This window comes from Schistocerca serialis, chromosome 10 (assembly GCF_023864345.2).
Source record: "Schistocerca serialis cubense isolate TAMUIC-IGC-003099 chromosome 10, iqSchSeri2.2, whole genome shotgun sequence".
Lineage (NCBI taxonomy): Eukaryota > Metazoa > Arthropoda > Insecta > Orthoptera > Acrididae > Schistocerca > Schistocerca serialis.
The window spans coordinates 193,212,326-193,228,083 of NC_064647.1; the positions used below are offsets into that span (position 1 = coordinate 193,212,326).

Sequence of the window (15,758 nt, forward strand, 5' to 3'; positions counted from 1 at the left end):
CCCAATCTTTTAGCTACACAACACTATTTTTCAACGTAATCTCCATTCAATGCTACGGCCTTACGCCACCTTGAATGAGGGCCTGTATGCCTGCACGGTACCATTCCACTGGTCGATGTCGGAGCCAACGTCGTACTGCATCAATAACTTCTTCATCATCCGCGTAGTGCCTCCCACGGATTGCGTCCTTCATTGGGCCAAACATATGGAAATCCGACGGTGCGAGATCGGGGCTGTAGGGTGCATGAGGAAGAACAGTCCACTGAAGTTTTGTGAGCTCCTCTCGGGTGCGAAGACTTGTGTGAGGTCTTGCGTTGTCATGAAGAAGGAGAAGTTCGTTCAGATTTTTGTGCCTACGGACACGCTGAAGTCGTTTCTTCAATTTCTGAAGAGTAGCACAATACACTTCAGAGTTGATCGTTTGACCATGGGGAAGGACATCGAACAGAATAACCCCTTCAGCGTCCCAGAAGACTGTAACCATGACTTTACCGGCTGAGGGTATGGCTTTAAACTTTTTCTTGGTAGGGGAGTGGGTGTGGCGCCACTCCATTGATTGCCGTTTTGTTTCAGGTTCGAAGTGATGAACCCATGTTTACGCCTGTAACAATCTTTGACAAGAAGTTGTCACCCTCAGTCACATGACGAGCAAGCAATTCCGCACAGATGGTTCTCCTTTGCTCTTTATGGTGTTCGGTTAGACAACGAGGGATCCAGCGGGAACAAACCTTTGAATATCCCAACTGGTGAACAATTGTGACAGCACTACCAACAGAGATGTCAAGTTGAGCACTGAGTTGTTTGATGGTGATCCGTCGATCATCTCGAACGAGTGTGTTCGCACGCTCCGCCATTGCAGGAGTCACAGCTGTGCACGGCCGGCCCGCACGCGGGAGATCAGACAGTCTTGCTTGACCTTGCGGCGATGAAGGCACACGCTTTGCCCAACGACTCACCGTGCTTTTGTCCACTGCCAGATCACCGTAGACATTCTGCAAGCGCCTATGAATATCTGAGATGCCCTGGTTTTCCACCAAAAGAAACTCGATCACTGGCCGTTGTTTGCAACGCACATCCGTTACAAACGCCATTTTAACAGCTTCGTACAGCGCTGCCACCTGTCAATGAAACTATACGAGACGAAGCGGGAATGTTTGAAAATATTCCACAAGAAATTTCCGGTTTTTTCAACCAAAATTGGCCGAGAAAAAAAATGTGTTGCATTACTTATTGAACTGCCCTCGTAATTAAACCTAACTAACCTAAGGACATCACACACATCCATGCCCGAAGCAGGATTCGAGCCTGCGACCGTAGCGGCCGCTCGGCTCCAGACTGCAGCGCCTAGAACCGCACGGCCACTCCGGCCGGCAGGAATTAACAGACTTTGAACGCAGAGTGGTGGCTGGAGCTTCCATTCCGGAAATCGTTAATGGATTCAACATTCCGAGATCCAAAGTGTCAAGAGTGTGCCGAGAATACGAAATTCCCACGGACAACACAGTCGCCGACGGCCTTCGCTTAACGATCGAGAGCAGCTGTGTTGGCGTCGACTTGTCAGTGCTAGCAGACAAGCAGCACTGCGTGAAATAGCCGCGGATATCAGTGTGGGACGTATGACGAACTTATCTGTCAGGACAGTGCGGCGAAATTTGTAGTTAATGGGCTATGTCAGCAGACGACCGACGCGAGTGCCTCTGCTAACAGCACGACATCGCCTGCAGAGCCTCCCCTTGGCTCGTGACCATATCGGTTGAACTCTAGACGACTGGAAAATCGTGGCCTATCCTCAGAATTTCCCAGAGAGTAATCGAATGAACGTTGTCGAAAGATTTCTATAAGTCTACAAATGGTATAAATGTAGCTTTGGCTTTCCTTGACCTATGTACTAAGACAAGTCATAGGGTCAGTGTTGCCTCATGTGTTCCTACATTTCTCCAGAATCCAAACTGATGTTCCCCATGGTCAGTTTTTCCCAGATTTTTCAATCTTCTGCAAATAATTTGTGTCAGTATTTTGCAACCGTAATTAACAAAACTGATTGCTCGGTAATACACACACGTGTCAGCATCTGACGTCTTTGGAACTGCTATTATCACACTCTTCTTGATGTCAGTCAACAACATACGCAATTAACAAAGTTTGTTATATCCTAAAAGCAGTGCGGTTAAAAGCGCTACAGTCTGGAACCGCGCGACCGCTACGGTCGCAGGTTCGAATCCTGCCTCGGGCATGGATGTGTGTGATGTCCTTAGGTTAGTTAGGTTTAACTAGTTCTAAGTTCTAGGGGACTAATGACCTCAGCAGTTGAGTCCCATAGTGCTCAGAGCCATTTGAACCATTTTTTTATATCCTAAAAACAGCGGTTGGTAGGTTATCGTATACAGGGACAGAGGATTTAGAGAAGGAACTGCAGTGCGGTCTTCCTCTGTGAAACAGCTTTGGAAAAATGTGTTTAGTATTTCAGCTTTACGCGTGTCATCCTCTGTTTCAATGCCATCATCATCCCGTAGTGTCTGGATATGCTGTTTCGAGCCACTTACTGATTTAACGTAAGACCAGAACTTCCTAGGATTTTCTGTCAAGTCGGTACATAGAATTTTACTTTCGAATTCAATGAACGCTTCACGCATAGCCCTCCTTACGCTAACTTTGACATCGTTTAGCTTCTGTTTGTCTGAGAGGTTTTGGCTGCGTTTAAACTTGGAGTGGAGCTCTCTTTGCTTTCGCAGTAGTTTCCTAACTTTGTTGTTGTACCACGGTGGGTTTTTCCCGTCCCTCACAGTTTTACTCGGCACGTACCTGTCTAAAACGCATTTTACGATTGCCTTGAACTTTTTCCATAAACACTCAACATTGTCAGTGTCGGAACAGAAATTTTCGTTTTGATCTGTTAGGTAGTCTGAAATCTGCCTTCTATTACTCTTGCTAAACAGATAAACCTTCCTCCCTTTTTTTATATTCCTATTAACTTCCATATTCAGGGATGCTGCAACGGCCTTATGATCACTGATTCCCTGTTCTGTACATACAGAGTCGAAAAGTTCGGGTCTGTTTGTTATCAGTAGGTCCAAGATGTTATCTCCACGAGTCGGTTCTCTGTTTAATTGCTCGAGGTAATTTTCGGATAGTGCACTCAGTATAATGTCACTCGATGCTCTGTCCCTACCACCCGTCCTAAACATCTGAGTGTCTCAGTCTATATCTGGTAAATTGAAATCTCCACCTAAGACTATAACATGCTGAGAAAATTTATGTGAAATGTATTCCAAATTTTCTCTCAGTTGTTCTGCCACTAATGCTGCTGAGTCGGGAGGTCGGTAAAAGGAGCCAATTATTAACCTAGTTCGGTTGTTTAGTGTAACCTCCACCCATAATAATTCACAGGAACTATCCACTTCTACTTCACTACAGGATAAACTACTACTAACAGCGATGAACGCTCCACCACCGGTTGCATGCAATCTATCCTTTCTAAACACCGTCTGTACCTTTGTAAAAATTTCGGCAGAATTTATCTCTTGCTTAAGCCAGCTTTCTGTACCTATAACGATTTCAGCTTCGGTGCGTTCTATCAGCGCTTGAAGTTCCGGTACTTTACCAACGCAGCTTCGACAGTTGACAATTACAATACCGATTGCTGCTTGGTCCCCGCATGTCCTGACTTTGCCCCGCACCCATTGAGGCTGTTGCCCTTTCTGTACTTGCCCAAGGCCATCTAACCTAAAAAACCGCCCAGCCCACGCCACACAACCCCTGCTACCCGTGTAGCCGCTTGTTGCGTGTAGTGGACTCCTGATCTATCCAGCGGAACCCGAAACCCCACCACCCTATGGCGCAAGTCGAGGAATCTGCAGCCCACACGGTCGCAGAACCGTCTCAGCCTCTGATTCAGACCCTCCACTCGGCTCTGTACCAAAGGTCCGCAGTCAGTCCTGTCGACGATGCTGCAGATGGTGAGCTCTGCTTTCATCCCGCTAGCGAGACTGGCAGTCTTCACCAAATCAGATAGCCGCCGGAAGCCAGAGAGGATTTCCTCCGATCCATAGCGACACACATCATTGGTGCCGACATGAGCGACCACCTGCAGATGGGTGCACCCTGTACCCTTCATGGCATCCGGAAGGACCCTTTCCACATCTGGAATGACTCCCCCCGGTATGCACACGGAGTGCACATTGGTTTTCCTCCCCTCTCTTGCTGCCATTTCCCTAAGGGGCCCCATTACGCGCCTGACGTTGGAGCTCCCAACTACCAGTAAGCCCACCCTCTGCGACTGCCCGGATCTTGCAGACTGAGGGGCAACCTCTGGAACAGGACAAGCAGCCATGTCAGGCCAAAGATCAGTATCAGCCTGAGACAGAGCCTGAAACCGATTCGTCAGACAAACTGGAGAGGCTTTCCGTTCAGCCCTCCGGAATGTCTTTCGCCCCCTGCCACACCTTGAAACGACCTCCCACTCTACCACAGGTGAGGGATCAGCCTCAATGCGGGCAGTATCCCGGGCAACCACAGTCGTAGTCCGATCAGGGGATGCGTGGGACGAGCTGGCCGTCCCCGGCAAACCCCCATCCGGACCCCCACAGTGATGCCCATTGGCAACATCCTCAAGCTGTGTGACCGAAGCCAACACTGCCTGAAGCTGGGAGCGAAGGGATGCCAACTCAGCCCGCATCCGAACACAGCAGTTGCAGTCCCTATCCATGCTAAAAACTGTTTTGCAAAGAACTGGAATCACTCAATAGAGGAAAGTCCACTGGACCTGACGGGATACCAATTCGATTCTACACAGAGTACGCGAAAGAACTTGCCCCCCTTCTAACAGCCATGTACCGCAAGTCTCTAGAGGAACGGAGGGTTCCAAATGATTGGAAAAGAGCACAGATAGTCCCAGTCTTCAAGAAGGGTCGTCGAGCAGATGCGCAAAACTATAGACCTATATCTCTTACGTCGATCTCTTGTAGAATTTTAGAACATGTTTTTTGCTCGCGTATCATGTCATTTCTGGAAACCCAGAATCTACTATGTAGGAATCAACATGGATTCCGGAAACAGCGATCGTGTGAGACCCAACTCGCCTTATTTGTTCATGAGACCCAGAAAATATTAGATACAGGCTCCCAGGTAGATGCTATTTTTCTTGACTTCCGGAAGGCGTTCGATACAGTTCCGCACTGTCGCCTGATAAACAAAGTAAGAGCCTACGGAATATCAGACCAGCTGTGTGGCTGGATTGAAGAGTTTTTAGCAAACAGAACACAGCATGTTGTTATCAATGGAGAGACGTCTACAGACGTTAAAGTAACCTCTGGCGTGCCACAGGGGAGTGTTATGGGACCATTGCTTTTCAAAATATATATAAATGACTTAGTAGATAGTGTCGGAAGTTCCATGCAGCTTTTCGCGGATGATGCTGTAGTATACAGAGAAGTTGCTGCATTAGAAAATTGTAGCGAAATACAGGAAGATCTGCAGCGGATAGGCACTTGGTGCAGGGAGTGGCAACTGACCCTTAACATAGACAAATGTAATGTATTGCGAATACATAGAAAGAAGGATCCTTTATTGTATGATTATATGATAGCGGAACAAACACTGGTAGCGGTTACTTCTGTAAAATATCTGGGAGTATGCGTACGGAACGATTTGAAGTGGAATGATCATATAAAATTAATTGTTGGTAAGGCGGGTACCAGGTTGAGATTCATTGGGAGAGTGCTTAGAAAATGTAGTCCATCAATAAAGGAGGTGGCTTACAAAACACTCGCTCGACCTATACTTGAGTATTGCTCATCAGTGTGGGATCCGTACCAGGTCGGGTTGATGGAGGAGATAGAGAAGATCCAAATAAGAGCGGCGCGTTTCGTCACCGGGTTATTTGGTAACCGTGATAGCGTTACGGAGATGTTTAATAAACTCAAGTGGCAGACTCTGCAAGAGAGGCGCTCTGCATCGCGGTGTAGCTTGCTCGCCAGGTTTCGAGAGGGTGCGTTTCTGGATGAGGTATCGAATATATTGCTTCCCCCTACTTATACTTCCCGAGGAGATCACGAATGTAAAATTAGAGAGATTAGAGCGCGCACGGAGGCTTTCAGACAGTCGTTCTTCCCACGAACCATACGCGACTGGAACAGGAAAGGGAGGTAATGACAGTGGCACGTAAAGTGCCCTCCGCCACACACCGTTGGGTGGCTTGCGGAGTATCAATGTAGATGTAGATGTAGAATTATACAATGAGACATGTGGCTTCGCAGCCTTTGAGTCTGCCGTTTTCAGATCAGCGATGCTTATCTTGGATTGATTAGTCTTGCCCCGTGAATGGCACTTCTCTTTAAATGAGCATAAATGCAATATTATGGCAGTAGTCAAGAGAAAACGATTCTGATGAAAAGATGAACATCTTGAGCACGTCATATAAGAGTGCATAATACCGGGTATTCAGAAATGAATGTCGAGGCTTTAGGACTTTGTAGCGTTTATTACACTCCTGGAAATGGAAAAAAAGAACACATTGACACCGGTGTGTCAGACCCACCATACTTGCTCCGGACACTGCGAGAGGGCTGTACAAGCAATGATCACACGCACGGCACAGCGGACACACCAGGAACCGCGGTGTTGGCCGTCGAATGGCGCTAGCTGCGCAGCATTTGTGCACCGCCGCCGTCAGTGTCAGCCAGTTTGCCGTGGCATACGGAGCTCCATCGCAGTCTTTAACACTGGTAGCATGCCGCGACAGCGTGGACGTAAACCGTATGTGCAGTTGACGGACTTTGAGCGAGGGCGTATAGTGGGCGTGCGGGAGGCCGGGTGGACGTACCGCCGAATTGCTCAACACGTGGGGCGTGAGGTCTCCACAGTACATCGATGTTGTCGCCAGTGGTCGGCGGAAGGTGCACGTGCCCGTCGACCTGGGACCGGACCGCAGCGACGCACGGATGCACGCCAAGACCGTAGGATCCTACGCAGTGCCGTAGAAGACCGCACCGCTACTTCCCAGCAAATTAGGGACACTGTTGCTCCTGGGGTATCGGCGAGGACCATTCGCAACCGTCTCCATGAAGCTGGGCTACGGTCCCGCACACCGTTAGGCCGTCTTCCGCTCACGCCCCAACATCGTGCAGCCCGCCTCCAGTGGTGTCGCGACAGGCGTGAATGGAGGGGCGAATGGAGACGTGTCGTCTTCAGCGATGAGAGTCGCTTCTGCCTTGGTGCCAATGATGGTCGTATGCGTGTTTGGCGCCGTGCAGGTGAGCGCCACAATCAGGACTGCATACGACCGAGGCACACAGGGCCAACACCCGGCATCATGGTGTGGGGAGCGATCTCCTACACTGGCCGTACACCACTGGTGATCGTCGAGGGGACACTGAATAGTGCACGGTACATCCAACCCGTCATCGAACGCATCGTTCTACCATTCCTAGACCGGCAAGGGAACTTGCTGTTCCAACAGGACAATGCACGTCCGCATGTATCCCGTGCCACCCAACGTGCTCTAGAAGGTGTAAGTCAACTACCCTGACCAGCAAGATCACCGGATCTGTCCCCCATTGAGCATGTTTGGGACTGGATGAAGCGTCGTCTCACGCGGTCTGCACGTGCAGCACGAACGCTGGTCCAACTGAGGCGCCAGGTGGAAATGGCATGGCAAGCCGTTCCACAGGACTACATCCAGCATCTCTACGATCGTCTCCATGGGAGAATAGCAGCCTGCATTGCTGCGAAAGGTGGATATACACTGTACTAGTGCCGACATTGTGCATGCTCTGTTGCCTGTGTCTATGTGCCTGTGGTTCTGTCAGTGTGATCATGTGATGTGTCTGACCCCAGGAATGTGTCAATAAAGTTTCCCCTTCCTGGGACAATGAATTCACGGTGTTCTTATTTCAATTTCCAGGAGTGTATATTCAACTTACAATTAGAAAAAACATATCAAACGATAGACATGTTCAAACAGTTTTCTTTTTGTTAAATGTGAGCACCATTCGTAACACGGCACACACCGAGTCGATAGGCGATTTCTTTCCAAATCTTGATCAGTGTGCCTGGAGTAATGGTCGCAACAACTGCTTCAATCTTGTTCCTTAAGTTGGGTAAATCATCAGGTAGGAGAGGCACATACACCTAATCCTTTATGAATCCCCAAAGATAAAAAGAGCATGGCACCATAGTGCATGAACGTGGAGACCATGGGAAAGAAGCCCTGGTAATTAGCCTTGGATTCCTAGATATTTTAGAGGGATGATCAGCTGTTACAGGCTTGTTTCTGAATGTGTACCACCCTCTAATTAAAGGCTCGTCTTAATACGTGAATAATCTGCGCAGCTGAAATATTCTCTTGATTTATTATCACAATGATAAATACAAGGAAGTGCGAGCATTCAGAGGAGGTAATGTATCTTAAGCAACTCTCAATCTTCCGATACAGTTAATTGATATTATAGTTCACTGCCCTGATCCGCAAATGTATTAATTGCTCAGGAGGAAAATGGTATGGATGGGATTAACATTGGCTTAAGTGATTGAACAATTACTTTCGTGAACAACAGGGTTTGTATTTCGGTTACAAACCTCATTTATTTTCTTAAAGTCAAGCATTTGGGGAAAACCAATTGGAACACAATAAATACCGTTACAATGCAACTATGCATCTTAAAAATCATACTAGAATACCGGTCTCGTATTGACTTGGTTAGGGACACAGGATATTATGGGCAAGCCGAGCAAGCATCAAGTATGCCAGATAACGGGTGAGGCCCACGTCGAAGGTATTCTTACACTAGCAGGGTTCCAAGGTCACAAATTTTTTCAAACCAAGTGCTAGTCTGGATCACGTGACAGAGGATTTAGGTTCACTCTGTAAAGTATTTACCAGGGAAGACACCGTGGTTATTGTGGGAGGGCCAGGGAACAGCATCGACAGAGATCCTGGGTACAGTATAGAGTGTGACCTGGTAAAGATTGTGTCGGCATCGAGACACACCAATGTTGAATTTGTATCTGTCCTGAGACGCCATGACCGGCCTCATTTGAACTCTTCTGTCGGGAGACTTAATTAGGAGTTGGAACAGCTGCTTGGGTCGGATGCTGGGGCTCATATTGGTGACCTCCTGTTGATTCTCTCAGTAGGTGGGACTACGAGGTGTGGCTAGAAAAAAACCGGACTAGTACTGGTGAAACAGTAAAACGAATGCAATAAGGCTGAAAGTCGCGTGGCCTGTCACGTGACTCTCGCTCCGCCTACTGCTCGAGTTTCATCTGCCTCCTGCACTCAGTCTGCCCGTGGCGTCTGTTTTAAGTAGTTGACGTTTTGTCTGTGCGTCGGAAAATGTTGAGTGTACAGAAAGAACAGCGTGTTAACATCAAATTTTGTTTCAAACTAGGAAAATCTGCAAGTGAAACGTTTGTAATGTTACAACAAGTGTACGGCGATGATTGTTTATCGCGAACACAAGTGTTTGAGTGGCTTAAACGATTTAAAGATGGCCGCGAAGACACCAGTGATGACACTCGCACTGGCAGACCATTGTCAGCAAAAACTGATGCAAACATTGAAAAAATCGGTAAACTTGTTCGACAAGATCGCCGTTTAACAATCAGAGCAGTGTCTGAGTTAACAGGAGTTGACAAGGAAAGTGTTAGGCAGATTCTTCATGAAAGTTTCAACATGAACAAAGTGTGTTCAAAAATGGTTCCAAAGTGTCTCACAATTGAACAGAAGGAACGCCGAAGAATGATTTGTTCTGACATCCTGGAAAACATTGAAAGTGATCCCACCTTCTTACAAAATGTTATTACTTGCGATGAATCGTGGTTTTTTACTTACGATCCCGAAACTAAACGCCAATCGATGCATTGGAAAACTCCTGGTTCTCCACGACAAAAAAAAGCACGAATGTCAAAATCGAAATTCAAGGCAATGATAATTGTTTTTTTTTTTTTGACATCAGAGGGATTGTGCACATTGATTGGGTACCAGAGGGACAAACAGTGAATCAGCATTACTACATTAGCGTCCTGGCTACCCTACGTGAGCGAGTACGGAGAAAACGGAACGATTTGTGGAGAAAAAAGTCATGGATCCTTCACCAAGACAATGCCCCAGCTCACAGTGCGTTGTCAGTGAAGACGTTTTTGGCAAAACACAACATTCCCATCTTAGATCATCCACCCTACTCACCTGATTTGGCCCCCTGTGACTTTTTTCTTTTCCCTAAAGTCAAGTCAGCTTTGAAAGGAACTAGATTTGAGACTGTTGAAGCAGTAAAAGAAAAAGCGACGGAAGTAATGTATGGACTTACCGAAAATGATCTGCAGCATTGCTATGAACAGTGGAAAATTCGTATGGAGCGGTGTAGAGACCGAGGAGGAGAGTACATTGAAGGAGATAACATGAAATTGTAAATAATTGTAAATAAATGTTTTTTCCAGCATCAGTCCAGTTTTTTTTCTAGCCGCACCTCGTATACCAGGCACGGCCTACATCTCAACAGGAAAGGGAAGGGGAAACTGGCTGGGGTAATAGCAGGAAATTTAAGGGGGGGAGGCACTGCCATGAATGGTAAAATACCAGTGGTTACAGGTGTTGGAGCAGCACCTTTTTTAGGATAGGTAAGAAAGAAAGATGTCAAGTTCTACGAGAGGTCAGGATTGAAACAAATCTTCAGTTTAGGAAAGAAATTAAACAGCACAATTCTAACACATTGGATCACCAATCACAGCTGTCAATCATAAATTTTCACCAATCACCAGAAATTTTATCTCCACCAAGTTGTATCTCAGTCCTAGGTAATTGCATTGATGAATTAAAGTCACCCAACCCAGTTGACATAATCTGCCTCTCTGAACACCATGTGACCACTGGTATAGGAACTAGGCCTAAGCACAATGAGAAACTCAGACAGGAGAGTACTGCAAATGTTAGAATAAGGAAACGTCCTCATAAAAGTATAATTAAAAATAATGGAAGTATATTTCATCAAAACATTGGGAGTTTAAAGAATAAAATAGATGAGCATCTGGTTTGTTTAGAAGATTTAGAAGCTGAGGATGAAATAGATATACTATGCCTGTCTGAGCATCACATTGTTACTGATATGGATAAGGTAAATGTAAGTGCATATAAGCTCTCTGCACATGTAATGAGAGAAAATATGGAGAAAGGAGGAGTTGCCATATATGTCAAAAGTTATCATTCTGCAAAAAGTATAGAAACAAAAAAGTTTTGTGTAGAGAAACATATAGAAGCATGTGCCTGTGAGCTTAAATTAAATAAAAGCACATTTATAATTGTAACTGTATATAGGTCCCCATCAGGAAATTTTCATCTATTTCTGAAAAATTTGGACTTCTTGTTGTGCTATCTGTCAGACAGGTGGAAGCAAATTATTATTTGTGGGACTTCAATGTAGATTCTCTGAAAGAGGGTAATAGGAAAAATGACCTAGAAATATTACTCGGTTCTTTCAATTTGACACCCGTTATTGATTTTCCTACTCGGGTGGTAAAGGATAGCAGCTCACTGATAGATAACTTCTTTATAGACCAAGATAAATTTAACCAGATAAATGCTCAGCCTGTTGAGAATGGTCTTTCTGATCATGGTGCACAGCTAGTTACAATATATGACATAGCTCCATTCAGCAATACTAAACAGTCCTCCAAAGTAGTATGTTCAGTCAACGATTTAACAATTGCAAATTTCAGGGAAAGCCTACAGCAGTTAGACTGGGATGAGGTGTACTGTGAACCTGATGCCAATTTAAAATATAATTTATTTCATGACATTTTTGTAAATGCATTTGAAAACTGCTTCCCCAAGAAAATAGTTAAATATACTCGTAAGAAACCTTGTAACAAACCATGGCTTACTAAGGTATAAAAATATTTTGTAACCATAAAAGGGAAATGTATCTGACAGCAAGAAAGAGTAGTGACCCAGAAACTATCAAACATTATAAAAACTACTGCGTTATATTAAGAAAAGTTATTAAAAAATCCAGAAGTATGTGTATCATGTCTGAAATCAGCAACTCTGATAATAAAATTAAAACAATTTGGAATATTATTAAAAGAGAAACAGGTCAACCAAGAGCACAGGAAGACAGTATTACCATCAAATTGAATGAAAACTTTACGAACAAAAAGTCAGAAGTTGAAAATATTTTTAATAATCATTTTCTAAATGTTGTGGATATAGTAGGATCTAGGTGTTCATTAGAAGATGCTAGGCTGTTAATGGAAGAGGCCATACCTATGCAATCTGATACAATTGAAATCTCACCCACTTATCCCTCTGAAATTAGGAAAATAATAAACTTGCTTAAAAGCAAAAACTCACATGGAATTGATGGCATTTCCAGCAAAATACTAAAAGCTTGTTCTCAACAGATAAGTAAGATTCTCAGACACCTGTGTAATAGCAGTCTGGAACAGGGCATTTTCCCTGATAGACTGAAATATGCTATTGTTATACCTTTGCATAAAAAGGGGTATAGATCTGATGTCAACAATTACCATCCAATCTCCCTTCTAAGAGCTTTATCCAAAATTTTTGAGAAAGTAATGTATTCAAGAGTAGCTTCACATATCTGTAAAAATTAAGTACTTACAAAATGTCAGTTTGGTTTCCAGAAAGGTTTTTCAACAGAAAATGCCATATATGCTTTCACCAATCAAATTTTGAATGATCTGAATAACCGAACACCACCCATTAGAATTTTTTGTGATCTCTCAAAGGCTTTTGATTGTGTAAATCACGAAATTCTGCTAGACAAGCTCAAATATTGTGGCATGAGTGGGACAGTGCACAAATGGTTCAATTCATACCTAACTGGACGAGTGCAGAAAGTTGAAATAAGCAGTTCTCATAATATGCAAAGATCAGCACATTCCTCAAACTGGGGAACTATCAAGAATGGGGTTCCACAAGGGTCAGTCTTGGGTCCTTTGTTGTTCTTAATATATATAAATGACTTGCCATTCTATATTCATGAAGAGGCAAAGTTAGTTCTCTTTGCTGATGATACAAGTATAGTAATCGCACCTGACAAACAAGAATTAACTGATGAAATTGTCAATACTGACTTTCAGAAAATTACTAAGTGGTTCCTTGTAAACGGACTCTCACTGAATTTTGCTAAGACACAGTACATACAGTTGCGTACAGTGAATGGTATGACGCCATTAATAAATATAAACCTTAATCAGTAGTATATAGCTAAGGTAGAAAATTCCAAATTTTTAGTTGTGTCCATTGATGAGAGATTAAATTGGAAGAAACACATTGATGATCTGCTGAAACATTTGAGTTCAGCTACTTATGCAGTAATGGTCATTGCAAATTTTGGTGATAAACATCTTAGTAAATTAGCCTACTATGCCTATTTTCACTCATTGCTTTCATATGGTATCATATTTTGGGGTAATTCATCACTGAGGAATAAAGTATTTATTGCACAAAAGCGTGTGATCAGAATAATAGCTGGAGTCCACCCAAGATCATCCTGCAGACATTTATTTAAGGATCTAGGGATATTCACAGTAGCTTCTCAGTATATATGCTCTCTTATGAAATTTGTTATTAACAACCAAACCCAATTCAAAAGTAATAGCAGTGTGCATAACTACAATATTAGGAGAAAGGATGATCTTCACTATTCAAGATTAAATCTAACTTTGGCACAGAAAGGGGTGAGTTTGAGTTGCTCTTTCATTTAATGTATTATTTAAAATTGTAAGTTGAGTATAATAAAAGTTTAAAAGTCTTAAAACCCCGATATTCATTCGAAACGCCCAGTGCTAAGAAGCGATACGAAAGGCAACAATCACGTAAAATCGGTATTATGGAAGGCATATGGACGACTTAAATTTATTAGAAGGTTACTGGAAAAATTGCATCCGAGATGCTAGTGGTACTATTTCTACAGTGTCGTTCCAGTGTTTGGTTATGATCAAGTGGGTACGAGAACAGGGACTAAATATATTGAGTAAAGTGCAGCCAGCATCGTAATAGGGCGGTACAGCCTCCACGAAAATATAATATAAATACTTGGGGAACGTACATGTGAATCCTTCGAAGAAAGATATGTTACTCGGTAAGTTTACAGAACTTGTGTCCGAAGAATATCGTGCATCATCGCAAGCTCGCCAGTCAAAAATTAGTCATCCCTAGAGAAATAATTACAAGCATCATTTAATACCGTGTAATTCCACCCCTGAATTTGATAATCTCCTGGATTCGATTACCAAGTGAGTCCTCCAGGTTGTGCACGTATGTAGCGTCTACGTTAAGCCACTCGCCGAGGATTTGATCGCTTAGTTCCACCAAATTGCGGGGATGCTGGTATAGGCCTTTCACCCGATGTTGCAACATGTCGCACAGATTTTCTACGGTCTCCAAGTCAGGCAATTTTGCAGGCCAATCGTGATGTAATAGGATGTAATAGGGTGGGGGAGTGTTCGGAAAACCAGACACATATTCATGCTCCACGACGAACTTTGTTTTTTTCGTCTCTAAGTGCCTGTGTGAGCAATGGCCTTATGTGAGGCGACGGACTCCGAATATTCATAGCATACAGTTCTCATCGTATTCTTCTCTCGCTAACAGCAGTTCTTCCAGGGTTTGGAAGAGGGGTGGGAAAACCGACCTGTTAAAACTGATACCAGTATTTTAATTCTGAATAACCGGTATTTGTTTGATCTCCGTTATAAAAGGTGCTTTTTATTTCTTAAGTATAAACGGATAAAAAACCGAAATATCAGCCATAGCAGCAATGCTAAAGTTTTCTGTTTTGAAAAACACCTTTTTTAAAAAGGACACATTTTTATTAGGCATTAGTTTGAAACATTGTGTTATTAAAGAAAATGGGAAAAGCGATCGGTGCTGTTTGAGTAACAGTGCCGACGGAAAAGCAGAGTAAGGTACGTGTGTATGTGCAGTGTGCAAAACTTGCCCCCACCTTGTCTAAACGGTTGTTTCACGCTGTCGTCATATATACTCGTTGTATTGCGAAATGGCACCAGCCCTAATCTGGAAATATTTTACGAACTGACGCAGCAATGAAGTACAACGGCCGGCCGAAGTGGCCGTGCGGTTAAAGGCGCTGCAGTCTGGAACCGCAAGACCACTACGGTCGCAGGTTCGAATCCTGCCTCGGGCATGGATGTTTGTGATGTCCTTAGGTTAGTTAGGTTTAACTAGTTCTAAGTTCTAGGGGACTAATGACCTCAGCAGTTGAGTGCCATAGTGCGCAGAGCCATTTGAACCATTTTTGATGTACAACGCTTCATTTACTTTAAAGAAGTGAAAATTGGTTGGTCGGTTGGTTGGTTGATTTGGGGGAGTGGAACAAATAGCGAGGTCTCCGGTCCCATCGGATTACGGAAGGATGGGGAGGAACTCGGCAGTGATCTTTCAAATGAACCATCCCGGCATTTGCCTGAAGCGTTTTAGAGAAATCACTAGAAACGGAAATAAGGATGGCCAGACGCGGGTTTGAACCGTCGTCCTCCCAAATGCGAATCCAGTGCGCTAACCACTGTGTTACCTCGCTCGGTAAAAAGAAATTGGTCTGCCGTTTCTACGAAATAATAAAGGAGGAAGGAAATTATGGTAAAAGTAATAAATTAAAACTAAACAACAGTTCATTCATAGTATACAGTAAAAACAGAAAGTCGCTGATTTGCTGCCTGTGTCTGCATAATATGTCTTTATGCACATATAGCCCTCGAATACGCACAAATTGACAACAAAA

At 44.1% G+C, this 15,758-nt stretch overlaps 1 protein-coding gene across 2 annotated transcripts in view; it reads right to left on the reverse strand.

The window, feature by feature from the left end:
• Window positions 1-15,758, reverse strand: part of LOC126425068 (retinol-binding protein pinta-like) — a 271,017-nt gene that overhangs the window by 33,795 nt on the left and 221,464 nt on the right. The gene's annotated exons all lie outside the window — the stretch shown is intronic.